This window comes from Ascaphus truei, chromosome 4, assembly GCF_040206685.1.
Source record: "Ascaphus truei isolate aAscTru1 chromosome 4, aAscTru1.hap1, whole genome shotgun sequence".
Classification (NCBI taxonomy): domain Eukaryota; kingdom Metazoa; phylum Chordata; class Amphibia; order Anura; family Ascaphidae; genus Ascaphus; species Ascaphus truei.
The window spans coordinates 138,525,652-138,544,390 of record NC_134486.1 but is presented as its reverse complement, the minus strand read 5'-3'; positions in this window follow the sequence as shown (position 1 = coordinate 138,544,390).

Here is an 18,739-nt window from a genome sequence, read left to right as displayed (position 1 = left end):
AAGACTTCCAGAAACCTCCCTGCTGGCTTACTTCAGCCATTGCCTGTTCCTGTTTGGCCATGGACACACTTGTCAATGGATTTTGTGGTGGATTTACCAGTATCTAAGGGTATGAACACTATTCTTGTAGTAGTAGATCGGTTCTCCAAGCAATCACATTTTGTACCACTCAAAGGCCTGCCTAGTTCTCCCAAACTTGCAGAAATATTCATCAAGTAGATCTTCCGCCTTCACGGAGTTCCGGCAGTTATCGTATCTGACAGAGGATCGCAGTTCGTATCTAAATTTTGGCGCTCTTTTTGTCTTCATTTGGACATATCCCTTCATTTTTCTTCTGGGTACCACCCACAAACTAATGGGCAGACATTGAGGACCAACCAGTCTTTAGAGCAAATTCATTCGGTCTTTGTGTCCGATTCCCAGGACGATTGGTCGGAGATTCTTCCTTGGGCGGAATTTGCACATAATAATCTACGTAGTGAATCTACCACAGAATCCTCTTTTTTCATTAATTACGGGTTTCATCCCGCTAACCTTCCTCTTGCAGTTGCTACCTCTGGGGTCTCAGCCGCTGATGATAGAATCAAGGAACTTCAAACTCTTTGGAAAAGGACCCAAAGGAATATTAAGTCAGCCGTCGAGAGGCAAAAACGTCAGGCTGATCGCCATCGCAGACCAGCTCCTAAATTCAAGCCTGGCGACAAAGTCTGGTTATCCTCCAAAAACATTAGGCTGAAGGTCCCGTCGATGAAGTTCGCGCCTAGATTCCTCGGTCTATTCACTATTTCTGAAAAAATTAATCCAGTCGCTTATCGGTTATCCTTGCCTGCGTCCACGAGAATTACATCTGTCTTCCATGTTTCGCTAATCAAACCAGTGATCCAGAACACACACTCAGTTCCTGTTCTACCCACCACCTCCGTTATGGTAAAGGGCCAGCCTGAGTACGAGATTCAGTCCATCCTGGATTCCAAATTTTCCAGAGGCTCCTTGTGCTATATTCTTTCACTGGAAGGAATTCGGTCCAGAAGAGAGGTCTTGGGTTCCTTGTCATCGTGTTCATACAGCAAGAATGATCAGGAGATTCCACTTAAACTTCCCAGAAAAGCCTTCATGGAGTCGCCTAAAGGTCGCTCCTAGAGGGGGGGGGGGTACTGTGAGTATTCGCCATTCTGACGTTCTGTCCCCTTAACCCTCACCTGTCTATCAGGATCTAGAGGCACTCGAAGAGGGCATTTCAGCGGTGGTTCGCATGCGCGGCGCGCGGGCAGTGCGCGGGCTCCGTCTGTCTCTGCGTTTCCCATATCCAGGGTGCGTTCTCCTCCCAGCATTGGGCATTGACGCGTGAAGCATGCCCGGTGTGCACTCTCCCCGGTGTCCTGTGGTCTCCGTCCCTCAACTGTGCCCCCCTCTGATGACAGAGGTAGATGGCATAGCGGTCACACATGTCCCTCCCTTCTCTCCTCGGGTCCCGCCTCCGGTCTCAGCCCCCACACTGACGCGGGTGCCATGGCGCTCACGACGAATGGTGCATGACCAGGTCGTCAGCATGATGCGCGGGTTCTGCGTGGGGTGTGCGCATTCTCTAGATGTCCCACCCCCACTCCTAATCGGCTGCACAACAGGACGCACCTGCACGATCCAGCAGCCTATAAGTGAGGGCGCCTCCACTTCCTGGTTGCCTCCCATTGGAGGGAGGTCCTATTTATACCCTGTCTTAGCTCTCCTTCATTGCCGAGCATAACCTCGGTTTTGTGATGCTGCATCTCACTGCATCCAGTATCCTGCCTTGTCTGCCTCTTACCCTTGCTGCCTGACCCTGCCTTGGACTTTGGACTTTGTGATACTCTCCTGCACTGACCCTGGCTTTGGAATATAATGATCCTGCTCTCTCCTGCGCTGACCCTGGCTTTGGCTTTACGACGACTCTACTCTCCCCAATCTTGACCCCGCCTACGTACCCCAATGATCCGCTACTCTCCACTCTCAGACCCGGCAAGTACCACATTTACGCTGTCCTCTATAACCCCCATACCCGGCTTGCAAGACTATCCTACACTCTAGATGCACCCTCGTGGTTGTGGTTGGCATTCTATACCAATCCCTACCTCAGCCCCACGGTCACGCCTTGTTTGTGGTGAGCTACGTGTTACAGTAGTGCCCAGGTATCAGTGCCTCCTGGACTAGGCCTAGTCTTGCCCCTTAAGCCCCAGCTAGGTCCTGAGTCACTCCAGAGAAGTGTTGCAAGGTTGGCCCCAGATAGGGACGCTTCCCTTTCAGTGGTAGCAGTGGTGCTGCACCGGTGACTGAACAGCCACGTGGTGGTCTGGGACCAGGCCACAGGCCCATAGACAGTTTAGGTGAGACCTTCCAGCTCGAGCCCACCCCACAAGGTGGATATGGATGCATTAGGAGTGAGGGATTCGTGTCGGAGGCCCCACGATGTGGGGCCTGACTGATCTTTTGACCAACGGTGACACATGGGAACAAGAGTGCCCAGGGAGGTATATAAGTGCACCAACGATTCACACGGGGGTAGCGCTACCTCACTCTTTGGGTGGGACTGTTCTATGGACACTTGGTGTTTAGGTGCCTAGGTCACACTCAGTTCTTTGGGGGAACCACACTGGGGTGTTGGATATTGCGTTGCATATTACATTGGGATATTGTATTTTGGGTGTTTTTATTGTTTTAGTGTGTTATAGTAAAGAAGTTATATTATACTCAGTGTTTAGTGGTTATTTAGTCCTATGTGGAACCATCCCGCTCTGCTGGGATCCCTCATAGGTGAAGGTGCTGCACCGAACAGAAAGAGAGAGATCACCCCATGCTCCCAGAAGTGGAGACTTTGGCCTCCTGCACGCCAACAGGTACAGCAGCACACATAATTACCTTAGTCCTAGGGAGGGAAAGGGGGCTACATAGCTAAAACCGAAAAAGTGAAAGTTGTCACCCTTATATGTAATTCTTTAGTGCAGTATATATGTTTCAGCTCTTTTACAAAGATTTCTATCTATTCTAGAGAGAACAATTTTCTTAAATTCTAATAAGAGGTGGTTTCTTACTGCTACAGGTATTCTTATCGCTGCATGGTGGTCGGGGAGGCACAGAAGTGCAGTTGCCATCTGGACTCAGGTTATTTTTGATGTACATTGAAGCAATCTTCACTTAAAGGGAAGGGTAATGACTTGGAATAATAGTGAAAGGTTAATTAGTTAAGATCAATGCAGCTGCAGAATACAATATGTGTGCTATCAAAAGCCAGAGGTGGAAACAGATAATGAAACCTATTATACTATATTTTTCAAAGTACAGAGATCATTTTAATGAAGCTCATTAGAAGGTTTGTGGTTGAACATCTAGTTATTCCCGCAACTATGCTCAGATGCTCTTGTGCAGTGATGCTAAAAAAACATTTCTATAGTAAAATGCTTGACATCTATTATATTTAACTATTCAGTAAATTAAAGGATCAGCATGGAGACCTAAATTTAAAGTGTCATTCAATGATTATATAACATTAACAAACTTACACAAAACATTTTGTTTTACATGTATTTTGTGCATTCTAATTTGACAGGAGTGTGTTCTAGTTAGCAACTCTATTCTAATGTTATTTCTGTGATTGATCTTATTTATTATGTCTACTTTATATATTTTTTTTCTTTTAAAGAGGATATTACAGTACAAGCAGCAGTCAACAGATTTACTAGATTGGTCAGATTTATGTGGATTGATTCCAAGAAAGATATTTGCCTCTACTAATGATATGTAAATGTCTTCCAATTTTGTTTTGTAAACTTTTTTGTGGATTTCTTTTTAATTTTGTGTTTTTGCAAGAAGTGCACATTTCCTAGAATTGTATCAATTTCACATACTGTAAGTGCACTAGAATTTTGCCAATTTTCATGAGGATTTAGTTAAAATGGTAATACATAAAGGAAGGGCCATGTGACCCTTGCACAAACATTTAATGCTTTTGCAAAAAAAATAGCAAATCTCTACTTTTTGACCTTTTTTGTGTTTATAGTGCCTTTATCACTTTATTCCAACAAATCCTGCTTGATCTCTCTGCTGCCTTCAATACTGTTGATTACTCTCGCTTCTTTCATATTCTAAACCCCCTTGTTACAGTAAACACAATAAAGATATATCCTGGTTCTCATCATATCTCTCCCATTGCACATTTTCGGTCTTTGTTGCTAACATGTATTTGTCTTCTATTGATTTGTCTGTTGGTGTACCTCAGGGCTCTTTTCTGGGATCTCTCCTTTTCTTTTAAACACTATCAGTTTGTGACCTCATCAACACTTTTTGGGCTTAGATATAATGTCTTTGCAGATAATACGCAGATATAATTATCCACCCCTACCCTCACTTCCAGTCCCAAGTCTATGATTGCCTCCTGGCTAAATCCCTGTGAATTGCACTCTGATGCCTTAAACTTAATATGACTAAACCTGAGCTCCTCATATTTTCCCCTAAACGTGTCCCAATATTCAATTTTTCCATGACTTTAAATGGTTTTACCATTTCTCCTATTGGCAAAGCATTTTGCCTGGGAGTGACTCGCCATCTCCATTAACATTCATGGCATACTGTAGCTAAAATGTTTTGCTTCTTCATCTGTAATATTGCCACAATCCACCTGTTTCTCTTTCACACTACTGCTAAACCTCTAATGCATTCCCTTATTCTCTCCCATCTGGATTTTTGTAACATATGGCTAACAGGGCTCACAGCCTCACAACTTTCTCCTTTGCAATCTATATAACATTCTGCTACTAGAATAATTTCACTTACTCCCAAAACAGTCTCTGCTCATCTTCTCCTGAAATCCCTCTCCTGGCTTCCAATCAAGTTTTGAATCACCCACAAAGTTCTCCTTCCTACCTTCAAGGCCCTCCACTCATCTAATCCTTCCTACATACCAATTTAGAACTATCGCTATGTCCCTGCTTGTCTCCTGTGTTCTACCCATAACTGTCTCCTTTCCACCCCTTTCACCTCTCACTGCTCTCTCTTGCCTTAAAACTTTTTCCCTCACTGCTCCATACCTGTGGAACTCCCTGACACTCAGCATACGCCAAGGACCTTCTCTCCTGACCTTTAAGACAAACCTTAAAACTCACTGCTTAAATAAAGTGTTCCAATAGCCTATATGCATGGGTACTGTCCCACACCCACAGTCACTCCTACCAACAACTGCCGTATACTGCACTTATTCCCTCACCTGATGTCTGTGTAAATTGTCTTTGGAAGAAATTTCCTTTCCTTTGTCTCATTTTATTGGTTGCACTTATTGAACAATAATTTCCTGTATTGTATTGTCTCTCTTGTAAAGCACAAATTAGTGTACAGCTGTGGGCAATATATTAAAAAAAGATATACATACATTCCCATCTTTGTCAATATCTTTAGGTACATTTTATCAGTTTGCTATATTATTGTTGCAATTTTCTTTTATTAATTTTGCCTTGCTCTCAATTATGTTTGTTCATCAAAAAGGGATAATTAAAAAAATAATTATTATTTACTGCTCTAGCAATGGCATTTCCTATTTATTATTTATCTAATACAGAAGCAGCCAGAAAGACTTTTCTCGCACCCAAAGAAATGTGAAAATATATACCTTGGCAGAGGGGGATTAATGCTGCAAGAGCTGATAGGGAAGAAGGACTAACTGTTTCAAGGGTTGCCACATTATATTGAAGGCAAAAAAAGAGACTTTTTGCAATGACATAAAATGTTTAATGTATTTATTATATTTATATATTTATTTCTCTTAACTTTTCCAGCAGCAGCATCTCATGACATCTCCTCCTTCAAAGTCCAGTCAACATGGCTCCACGATGTCAAATAGCACTGCATTGCCATGGCCACATGACATCATGGCACCATGAGGTGTCAAATTGGCATGACAATGGGGTACCTTATTGTGTGAGGCATCGCCTGATGTCACGTTGTCATGGCAATGTTACGCGGTGTAACGCTGTGACGTCACGTAGCATCGCATTGTCATGCAGGTAATGCCACGGTAATGCCATTTGACATCGTGGAACCATGTTGACGTGACCCTGCAGGGGGAGATGTCGATGCCACCACCATTGTCCCAAGATTTCTCTGATAAACCCATAGACCGGCGATACATGGCCAAAGCCTGTAGACCGAGTCATACCCAAAGTTGCAGCACAGTGCCTGTTGCTGACTGTGTCAGTCATCTTCTCCAGAGCTGTGATTGTATTTCTTTAATGTTTCAACCATTGTGAGTGTACCTAATAATGTATTTGTTGCAGCATCATGTAGCCATACTTTATATCCAGTTCTAGATTTCTCCTTCATATACTGTATCAGGTGCAACATTTTTGTCGCAATTACGAGGTATAGTCTTTCCCATGTATTGATGTGAGGCAACTACAAATGATAAAACAGCAACCTCCACAGGGCAGTATTTATTACAAAGAAATAGTGTATCTGCAGCATTTTTATACTCCAACTAATACAAGGCTAAAACAATGCTGATTTATACAAAACAACATTTCCAGTCTGGTTATATCCATTTGGAAGAAGCTTGATACCTGTGGTAGTTCAGAATTTTCTTAGCATCCACATGATTTTGGTCATATATTTCACTCGCATCCACGTGGTTTCGTCACATCTCAAACCAGAGATTTGTGCTTTGTGTCCATAAATGCATTCCCAACTGTGCATTCCACCAGTTCTACCAAGAAGGTTGTTTTTGGTAGAACCGGATGAACGGACAGTTTGGAGCTAGTTTACACAGCAAGTGTAATGTAGTTGTGCTGCCACAATTCACAACTGATTCAGGGATGATAGATCGAGACTTTTTATAGTAGATTCGGTGGAATGCACAGTTTAGAATGAAGATGCAGAACTACAGTACATGCGGGTTAGAGAAACAATTAGACCACATGGACGTGAGTGAGACGTTGTGTGGAATAACTCAGTGCTGTTTTATTCATTGCGTTTGTGACTACATCTGCAGCATTTTTATACTCTCTTTGTAAAACATATTGCACTACATAGGTTGTATGGTTTCTGTTTTTTGTTTTGTAGATTTTCTGAAATTTTGGAGGACTGACTAAGCCCTCTACTTGTTACAGCAGTATCATGGGATTTTCCCTTTTTATTCTGGACTTTATTTTATTGACGTTTGGATACATGTTCACACTTTCCATAAATCATTCCATAAATCATTTTTATGTTAAGGATTGTATATTATTTTTGAGATTATTTATATATGCAAATACACAGAATAATGTCTTAACTTAGAGTAAAGTAAAGTATGTGGGGTGTCTCCATTGGAATAGAGGTCTGACTTCATCAGCAGAACTACTGTTCCACTGTGATTTGTCCTCTATTCACTTTTTTGTATTTCAACTACAAATCAGGCTGGTTCATAACATGAGGTCTATTCATCAAAAACCACTGGCAGCAAAACTAGGGCAAAGCTGGAGCAAAAGCAGCACCAGGTTTATTAAAGAATGAGAATGCATTAAAAGTAAATGTTTCCCCTTCTGATAAGTCTAATACAGATTTTGATAAATAGACCCCAATGTATTTGACATTAATATTTCATATATATATATATATATATATATATATATATATATATATATATATGAAATATTAATGTCAAATACATTGGGGTCTATTTATCAAAATCTGTATTAGACTTATATATATATATATATATATATATATATATATATATATATATATATATATATATATACGAGAATACAGGCAGGTGGAAAGAGGGGACAACTTGGCAGGAGAGCCGAGGCGCAGGAGCAGAGAGCGACATCAGCTAAGCGGACAGGACGCAGAGTCCACCAGTGTGAAGGTCCTCACACCACCACCAGATCGGGAGAAGCAGTGAGATAGGGGACGACTTGGTAACCTAACTCAGGCACTGAAGCAGAACTGTATCTCTGCTGAGTGGATGGAGTGCAGAGTCCAAGCAGCGCGAAGGTCCCCAAAGTATCTCAAGTAAGAACAATGCAAATTGATGGTTTATTTATCTTCCAGTTGAATATCATCACGATTACAGCTGCGGCCGCCTTTATCCTAATGCGGCCGTAGCGGCGCAACTCTGATAACGCAGATGCAGTATATATTTTTTTTTTCCGGAATATGTCCCGGTATTTTAGCGCTCGTAATATTAGCATATTATTAGCGCTGTCTGCAATACTGCAATACCGTCTAATAACTCAGTTTGGCGTTCGCGAGCTGTTGTCTTCAAAGTCTAATACTGTAGCAGTTCAACCTACGTCGGTACACAGTCTGCGTGTGCGCGTGCAGTAATTGTAAATTTGCATATTTATACATGCATGTACAGTGCTGTATGTCTCATTTGAACGTTTTTAAAACGCATAGGTGTGTACTGTAACAGTATCACATTTCGGCGTACTGTATACAGCGCTCTCCCCTCGCTCGCCCCCGCACACACACAGGCTAATTTACTGCACTGCAATATTTCAACTTCTTATCTTATCTACAGTACACCTCTCCCACACCATTCCTTTGAATGGCTGGCTTTCTGTCTTTAATCACATTCCTGTCATCACATTCCTGCATGCAAAGCCTGGTTTGATTTATTCTTCTGTGTTGATTATTAATGCTCATTGTGGGAAAAAAGTTCAAGACTGACCAAAAAAAATATTTTTTATTTTTTCTCGTCATTTTTTATTTTTATTTTCTCAACATGTGCCTGCCTAAACCATCTTGATATTACGATATTCAATCGGTGCTGTAGCTTGTGTGATTTTCATGTATTTGGGGGTGTGGGGATCAAATTATTATGATGACCTGCCTGCGTGTAATCCTCTTTGGGAAGGGAGCTAGCTGATGATTCCTGCGCATGCGCCTATAACTTCACCACTGCTTGCTTGCGAAGTTCGAGTGACCAAAAAAAAAATATATATTTTTTTTTCTCGTCATTTTTTATTTTTATTTTCCCAACATGAACATGTGCCTGCCTAAACCATCTTGATATTACGATATTCAATCTGTGCTGTAGCTTTTGACTGCGACACTGTGCGTTTGACTGCATATGATTGATTTGTGTGATTTTTATGTATAGTATTTGGGGGGATCAAATTATTATGATGCCCTGCCTGTTGAAAATATGTTATGTCTTTGAACTACAGTACAGCTAATCCTCTTATCGACACCTCTCGAAAACCATTCATTTTCATAAGTTTGTCTTTGTGCTTTTCAACCTCTCTCAGACCATTCATTAATTTTCCTATTGTTGGCTTGCCCTTATGATAATCTGATTATGTAACCAATTATTAAAAAGGTAACCAATTATTAAAACTGTATGTCTTCTTGTAGAATCCCCCCACACACATTCACAGTGAATTTAAAGTTCAAAGAAATAAAATCTTGATGTTATTAAATATGTATTTTATTTTATCAGGAAAGAAAAATACAAATAATCATTGAGAGAGGGGGGGGTGTGGGAATCATGACTGTAGATACATTATTGAAGTATGCAGAAGAGAAATAACAAAATAGTACAGCACAGTTGAAAATTGAGGGCCGGTGGATAATCATGAATAATGCACATTGATAATAATAAAAACAGTAATACAAATTTATCATCTTTATCTTCTTCCTCATTCTGTGTAGTTCATTGAGAGAGGGGAGGTTTTGTGTAAATCATGACTGCACTTAAGATACACTTTACTGTACACACAGTTCCCAAAATTTACACATGATACCCCCCATCCCCCTGTGCATCCTTTTTTCTCTGAAAAGACAAGAAAATAAAAAATTAGTGCAGTAATGTGCATACTGTATTATGGCATTGTGTACTGTATAGCTACTCCATATTGGACTACAGTATGCAGAAAATACTGTCAAACTAGTCTATACTGGAACTACTGTATACTGTAACTACTGTTAAATACTTTGTAACCAGATGGCTAGTGCTGCTCTCTCAGGAAAAAAAATGTGTGCAGTTACTGTAGGTGCATATTATGGCTTTGTGTACTGTATAGCTACTCCATATTGGACTACAGTATGCAGATAATACTGTCAAACGAGTCTATACTGGAACTACTGTATACTGTAATTAATGTTAAATACTTTGTAACCAGATGGCTAGTGCTGCTTTCTCAGGAAAGAAAAAATCTGTGCCATACTTACCTGTATCATACTGTACTTGGTGTGCCTGTACTTACCATACTACAGTACAGTACTATACCATACTACCTTCCTGATGCTTGCCCATTACGCTCGATCACAATGGGCAACACAGTCGCAATATGATTAATATATTTATTGCATCGTTCCATGGTGAGTACATCGTTCCAAAAACTCATTATGCCTTGCGCCAACTCATCCTTTTAGGAGGGTTTCATGACTTTTCGGATATGATCCTTCAGCTGATGCCAGACCATTTCTATTGGATTGAAGTCTGGCGATCTGTCATTGGAGGGGGAAAAAAAGGACAATTAGTTAAAGAGATACGCAATAAAAACAGTGGGAAAAAATGAGACATGGTTACCGCACTTACTCCTCTGGCATCTTCACCCAGTTGCTACCGCGCTCAAGAATATGCGCTGTTGAAGCGGTGTGCTTCGGATCGTTGTCCTGGTAGAAACGGTGACAATCTGGGAACTCACGTGTGATGTATTCCACAATCTCAGGCACAATTTGCTCCTGGAAAAAAGCTGTATTCATGATTCCTATAACAAGAAAAGAAAAGTGCTCAAAAAACTGCACACTAGTACAGTACAGTGCATAAGGCAAAAGCGTGTGACTTATTTTACCTTCAAAGATGACAATGCATCCTTGTCCACGCCTAGAGATGGCACCCCACACATGCATCTTCACTGGGTGTTTTGGACGGGGCTTCATAGATATGCAACCTTTTTTGTGGAATGCAAAGGTGGCAAATCTCTCCAGCGATACAGTAGACTCGTCAGTGAAGATGCAATCCTGGAAAGTTTCTACACTGTCGATCCATGCCTGGGCCTGGACCACTCTCTTGACCTTGTTAACGTCCCTTATCATAGGGTACGCTCTGTAATGACAAGGAATAATTATAAAGGTACAGTACAGTTTCTTAAACAACACTTTAACCTCCTGTACTGTCCAGTACTAACCTCACACGTTCATATTTCCATCCAAATCGGCGTCTCATCTTCTTTATGCTGGTCTCGGATATAGTGAGATTGTGATATTGCAGCAGAGTGTATTTGACCCTTAAGGCACTCAGTTATTTATATGTCTTCACTTATTTTGTCGACCAGAAGAATTGTCTCCCTACAGTGTAAAGAAAAACCACAATCCTGTAAGTTAGAGTGCAGTAGGCCACAAGTACAGCACATCATTTACAGTAAACAATAATACTGCACCGACACACTTTATTCGAGCAAATACCCAGTATGTACCTGGCAGATACCTGGAATGCGCCGCTCCTCACCTCTGACAAGCCCCGTTGCGTTTGCCTTCCCAGCCTGGGTTCATGCCTGGCTGACGGGCGGCTGATCTGTTAAATGATAATGATTATGATTTAATAGGCTGCAATGCTTCGCGTGTCTACCAGATGGCATAAATTCATGAATTGTAATGCAGTATATATATATATATACTGTGCAGTATTGCAGCCAGCGGGAATAAAATGCTTCAATCCCTGCCTGGAAAATAACGCAATGCACTCTGCCAGAAAACAGTCACAAACCTCAATACACCCGGGTATACCCGAATTCGTGGGACTAGCCGAGCTCGAATAAAGTGTGTCGCCAGTGTAGATAGATATACCGTATTATATAGTTATATATTATGCAGCAATATAAACAATAATAGATATACTGTATTATATACTGTAGTTATATAAATATACAGAAATAACTATAAAATTAGATAGATCTATACTATATAGTTATATTAATATGCAGCAATATAAACAATAATAGATATACTGTATTATATACTGTAGTTATGTAAATATACCGAAATAACTAGAAAATTAGATAGATCTATACTATATAGTTATATTAATATGCAGCAATATAAACAATAATAGATATACTGTATTATATACTGTAGTTATGTAAATATACCGAAATAACTAGAAAATTAGATAGATCTATACTATATAGTTATATTAATATGCAGCAATATAAACAATAATAGATATACTGTATTATATACTGTAGTTATATAAATATACAGAAATAACTAGAAAATTAGATAGATCTATACTATATAGTTATATTAATATGCAGCAATATAAACAATAATAGATATACTGTATTATATACTGTAGTTATATAAATATACAGAAATAACTATAAAATTAGATAGATCTATACTATATAGTTATATTAATATGCAGCAATATAAACAATAATAGATATACTGTATTATATACTGTAGTTATGTAAATATACCGAAATAACTAGAAAATTAGATAGATCTATACTATATAGTTATATTAATATGCAGCAATATAAAATTAATAGATATACTGTATTATATACTGTAGTTATATAAATATACAGAAATAACTATAATATTAGATAGATCTATACTATATAGTTATATTAATATGCAGCAATATAAACAATAATAGATAAATATACAGTATTATATAGTTATATAAATATACAAAAATAACTATAATATTAGATAGATCTATACTACTGTATATAGTTATATTAATTTGCAGCAATATAAACAATAATAGATAGATATACTGTATTATATAGTTATATAAATATACAGAAATAACTATAATATTAAATAGATCTATACTATATAGTAATATTAATATGCAGCAATACTGTACAAACAATAATAGATAGATATACTGTATTATATAGTTATATAAATATACTTACGCGTTAGTTACCGTTGGTGTCCTTGTGCGTTGTTTGGTCTCACTGTGTGCATTATAGCATACTGCTGCGGCCAAGTTTATTCGAGCATTTGCCCGTTCTTGGCCGCAGCAGTAGCCTGGCGCGCGCCCGAGTGTGACGGGCGCGCGCCGAAGCAGCGGAAGAGCGCCCTCCGATCGGGGCGCTCTCCCTACCGCTGCCGGGTCCGCCGGGTCCCCCTGAACCCCCTGCCGCCGTCCCGCGATCGCGGGACACCAGGGCTCCCTCGGGGAGCCCTGGACGCGCGTGCAGGGGGCGCTGGCACCCGAAGACGCGTGACCGCGTATCTATGACGCGCGGCATGCCGAGGGGCGGCCACTAGCAAGCCGGGAAATCTCCCGGCTTGCGGTACCGGCCACACTGCAATAAAGTGTGTCAGTAGTGTACAGTGGTTGTTGGTACAACGAGGTCAGAAGTAGCTAACCAGCATTGGATATCTTCAATTTGTTGTCCACTCGTGTACATCTCCTTAATTCTCATGCTAAGATCCTTTGAAATCTTTTTAACAGGCATTGCTGCGAGTAGAAAGAAATACAAGCACAAGAATGTATATTCGATATTTAGTCGATGTGTATTCAATGTGCAGTGAATCCACAAAATTGATGGTGTATTTATACGTTAATGACTCACATTAGAGTATGCCCTCTTTTAACACCTGTACCTCGTTGCCATGCATAAAAGGTTACACACTTTACATAGCCCACCACTCGATGATCTGTATCTGAACTTTCCGTTGTCCAGATACTGCATTGTGCCATCTGCTTCCATGGATCAACCCCAATCCTACGGACGCAGGAACTCACTCGCTTCTGCCGTGCCTGTCATGCAGAAAAAGCGAAAGGCGGGAGCCATTTCCAAGCCAACCCCCAAGTGAAAGGCTAAGGCTAATAAAGAAAACCTTCTGCTGACCCCAAAGGCTAAGGGTTTTAATACACGTAAGCCTTATTATGTCAAGAAGAAATTCGGTGATGTACACTCAAAGTAAAACAAATGTCAGCCAACCCATCGAACCCACAGGCCACTTCCTCGATTACGCTTCAACGACTCTGCCGCTGCTGTCCCGGAAATCCACAGCCCATCTTCTCCACTACTCGTCCATGATGCTGCCGCTGGTATCCCGGAAATCCACAGGTCACTTTCTCCATTACGCTTAGACGACTCTGACGCTTCTCTCCCGGAATTCCACAGGTCACTTTCTCCACCCCTCTTCGACGACGCTGCCGCTTCTCTCCCGGAAATCCACAGGTCACCTCCACGATCCTTCTTCGACAATGCTGCCGCTTCTCTCCAGGGAACCCCCATCTCATCCTCCGTAGCACCCATCCACCCAGATGTCCACAGCACCCCATGCACAAGATCCAGCTCGTTAGACTGCATGCTGAATGGGTTAAGTTTCGATATCCCCGGGAACTCTACTATGCTGGTAAAGATAGATCTTCTTTTAGAGACCATGCTAAATATGGATCAACGGATGGAGAAGATGGATCAACGGATGGAGAAGATGGATCAACGGATGGAGAAGATGTATCAACGGATGTAGAAGATAGAGACTGACATAGCGGGGTACATAATTTGCTCGGAGTTCAAGCCTCGGTATCTCCGCCGCCGGAGCAGGAGGGTGGCATGGATGGGATGAATGGGACCTTCGACGCCTTCCATCACCAAGCGCACCCCCTCCACCAGAAAAATATGTGTACATGTATGCCGTTGACCAGGATGACATGACAACCCGTCAAGGCCACGCCAGGAGACAACACAGCTACCAAGACTGGAGGAAAGCATCCTCCCAGAAAACCTACCCTCACCCGCCGCCACAAGCACACCCGCTCCGAGAAGAACACCCGCTCCCAGAATCCAACCCACATACGCTTGTATCGATACGGTGCCCGAAATCATCCTGCGCGAGCTGCCCAATCCACTCTGGGAGAAGTATAGGGTGATGAGTGCTGGTTTACCCCAGAAGTTTGCAATGTTAATTTTCAAGCACCACGTGTCCTACTTGGTGTATTGCGGGTGGGCCAACAATGTAAACTACAAAGGAAATCGCGGAAAAAGGCGCTTCCTGAAAATTTAAGAAGGACTATTGTGGAGGAATTGCGGCGCTATTTTTCAATTTCAGATCCTGTAATTAAAATCATGAGAGACGCCATTAATGGCATTTTTCATCATACAAGGCATCGACCCTGGAAGGACAATCTGGTGGGGATCGAATTTGCGTGACTGTTCAAATGTTTGACTTGTTGCTTGTTTTATTTTGTATTAATAAAGAAATGTTTTTACTTACACAAGACCTGCACAACTCCAGTCCTCGAGGGCCACAAACAGACCCGGTTATCAGGGAAAACTGGGCCTGTTTGCGGCCCTCGAGGACTGGAGATGTGCAGGCCTGACTTACTGTTCAGCACACCATCCTTGTTTTAAATTTTTTTAATAAAGATTTTTTTTTACTAACACCATACTGTTGTACTGTAAATGTTTTTACTTTCTGTACTTTAGTAAAGGAGATGTTGCGTGTTTTAAATTTTATTAATAAAGAATTTTTTTTACTAGCACCATACTGTTGTGCTGTAAATGTTTTGACTTTCTGTACTTTAAAAAGGAGATGTTGCGTGTTTTAAATTTTATTAATAAAGAATTTTTTTTACTTACACAAGACCTGCACAATTCCAGTTCTCGAGGGCCACAAACAGGCCCAGTTTTCAAGGTTATCCTTTTTGCAGATTTACCCTGTTTGCAGCCCTCGAGGACTGGAGTTGCGCAGGCCTGACTTACTGTACACCATCCTACTGTAAATGTTTTGACTTTCTGTACATAAATGGTTTTACTAGCAGTACACCAAGCACCTGTCAATGTTTTGAATTGCTGTACACTTTAAATGTTTTTAAATTGTATTTGTAAATAAATGTTTTGCTTACTCCATAGATGTTTTTGTACTTACTCCACCAATAAAAGAAAATGTTGATTTGTTTTAAATTGTTCCATTGTCTCCTTTTATACTGTGACAAAATACAGTGTTTCAAGAACAAACAGTACAGTACTGTATACTGTAGGCATGCTCAGTACATCACAAGAGTATTAAAACAAAACATGCTGTACGGGTATAGAATACACATATGTACTGGAATAAATGTAGAATAAATGCATACTTTTTTTTCCCGGGTTTATTATACAGTATATATATATATATATAAAAGAATTGCATATGGTCTGAAAAAAACAGCATACTGTTTCAGGTTTTCTATGAAGCTCTCAGTTACAGTATTCTATCCTAATCAATAACATGGCCACTTAACTGTATCCATCTAAATCCCTCCATTTGCCGTTTTCCGCATGAGATGACAAAGTTTTCTTTTCTGAGGAAAAACAAAAGTACAAGTTTTACTGTAATGGTCAGTCAGTCCCCTAAAGAAGTTCCCACAGTCAGTCCCATCAATAATTTTCTCTGGGGGTGTCTCCTGTTCACGTGCCCATGTGTCTACTGTCGATGTGACTACACGCATATGCGTTTCAAGAAGGTTCCAATGCGCATGCGCCTAGCATTCAATCAATTGTTGGTATCTACTGTAGAAGCTGCTCAGCCAATGATATTGCTTACAGGAGAATCGCTTGACTGTGCATTGATATTGATATTTCAAAAACAGAATAAAATACGGCAACATTACTCACCATAGACTTTGCCAATCAGCTGGCGCCGAGCCCCTGCCAGTCCCATATTCTTGATTATACACGTAGTTGACAGGTGACAACGGGACTACTACACCTGTAGTCATCTGATGAGGCTGCAAATCGCTTTGGTACATGCAAGCTTGCTGGAATCTGTATGCAAAATCCGGCTCAGGCTGCAGGTATCCGGGCGGGGACAGACAGCAAGGGTTGCCGGTCACCAGGTTTTCACTGACGGTCGGACCGTTAATGGAAGCCGGTGCTGGCGCTGGCATTGCTTGCCTGTGACTGACGTTTCTTAGTTGGTTTTAACATGACCTTTCGCCTTTTGAAGTCTCCATGATCAAAGATACGGGAAAAATCTGGTGCTACACACCAATACCCTCCTTTAATACCGTGTGCGGGATCAATACGAAAAAAATACGGATCGATACATAACTTTTTCCTTATTGCATGCTTCCACACATGAACATCTGGTGAAAATTTGTAAAAGTCATAGTTTTTGATAAAATACTGATACATTTGACCAACTGTTGCCATCTTACCATCTGTTGCATTAATCGCGGTCCATATTAAATAAGCGTACGTTATGTCAGGTTTTTGGAACACGCAGTGGCGCACTCATGTCGGAACTCTCAGGACAATAGAACACCAGACACTGTGCATTTAGTTTTTAATATGAAAAGCCTAAATTTATATATTATTGTAACTTCTTCAGTACCAAGGTCAATTTACAATGGGCCACTGTGGTATTTTTTTTTTAACACCTGCAAGTCAACACATTACTGAAGCGCATGCGCATTACAATTCATGAATATCTGCCACCTGGCGGATACACGAAGAATTGCAACCAATTAAATCCGAACCATTATCAATAAACACATCAATAAACACATCAACCGCGGGTGACGCCGGCATGAATGCAACATGAATGCAGCATGAACGCGGTGAAGTGTGTGGCATTCGGAAAAAATCACCGAAAAAATTCGGAGATGTCGGAGATGCAAAGCCAGTAAACCCACTCAAAGACATGTTTCATACCTATCTTAATACCTACTCTTAGTCTCAAACCAGCATAGCCAGCACAACCAACCTCACACTGATGATACCCATCAAGGTTGAAACTTTGCATTTCACCCCAGCCTATGCTTAAAAGCTGTGTTTAAAGCAGCATGCATTGGCTTAAGGGTTGCTCGTGTAATATGAGATTGAGACAAAAGGTGGCACTGTGTGCTCATTTGCATGCCATTCCCCAGAATCCCTTGCTGCAGTGGAAGTGCTGTATGCTGGGCGATAATGGTGAAATACAGGGTTGCAGACCTGTCTAAGACATGCAAATGAACATACTGCAATATTTCCATTATATATATATATATATATATATATATATATATATATATATTTTTTTTTTTTTTTTTTTACCAGGCAAACGTGCATCCCCTTGTTTCATATAAGGAAACAAAATACTTGATAGTGGGAGAATTGCTGCTCTAAATCTCCTTCCTTGTGAAATTAGCCTGTCAGTAGTTTAGTGTTTTTTCGATGTGTGTAGTTGCCCTCTTGATTTTGTTAATGTTCAGGGGCATTTGAATTAATTTTGTATAGGCTAACATTCAGGATGTCATACATTGATACTCTAAAATAGTGCCAATTGTCTATAATTAATTTATTTGTTCACACATTGAAAATCAGACACGTACACATATTACATTCTCAAGTTCCTTACACCCATTCATCTTTTAAAATGATACTGGGCCCCATTCATTTATTTTAATTTTTGTCCAATACCAGGTTGTATTTTTTACTCATTTAACTTCCTAGTACAAGTTTTAATTTATTAATTTCTGGTGACACATTCAACATATGTACTTTCTAAATTATTATTGTATCCACTTCTGAATAATCCTGGAATTCACACATTATTGTGTTCAATTCATAAATCAATTAATTAATCATTTAACCATTCATTAATTTTCTGAGTGATGGCTGTTGTAATAAATGTGTGAGGGGGACCTTGCTTATAACTCCTATAGAGATACGCGTGCCGCCAGGGAGATATATGCTGAACAATTTTATGGTCTGTATCCATAGACAGATACAGTAAGATCCCTATTGTGGTGCACCACAGACCTTTATATTATACGTGGTCAGAGTTAACAAAA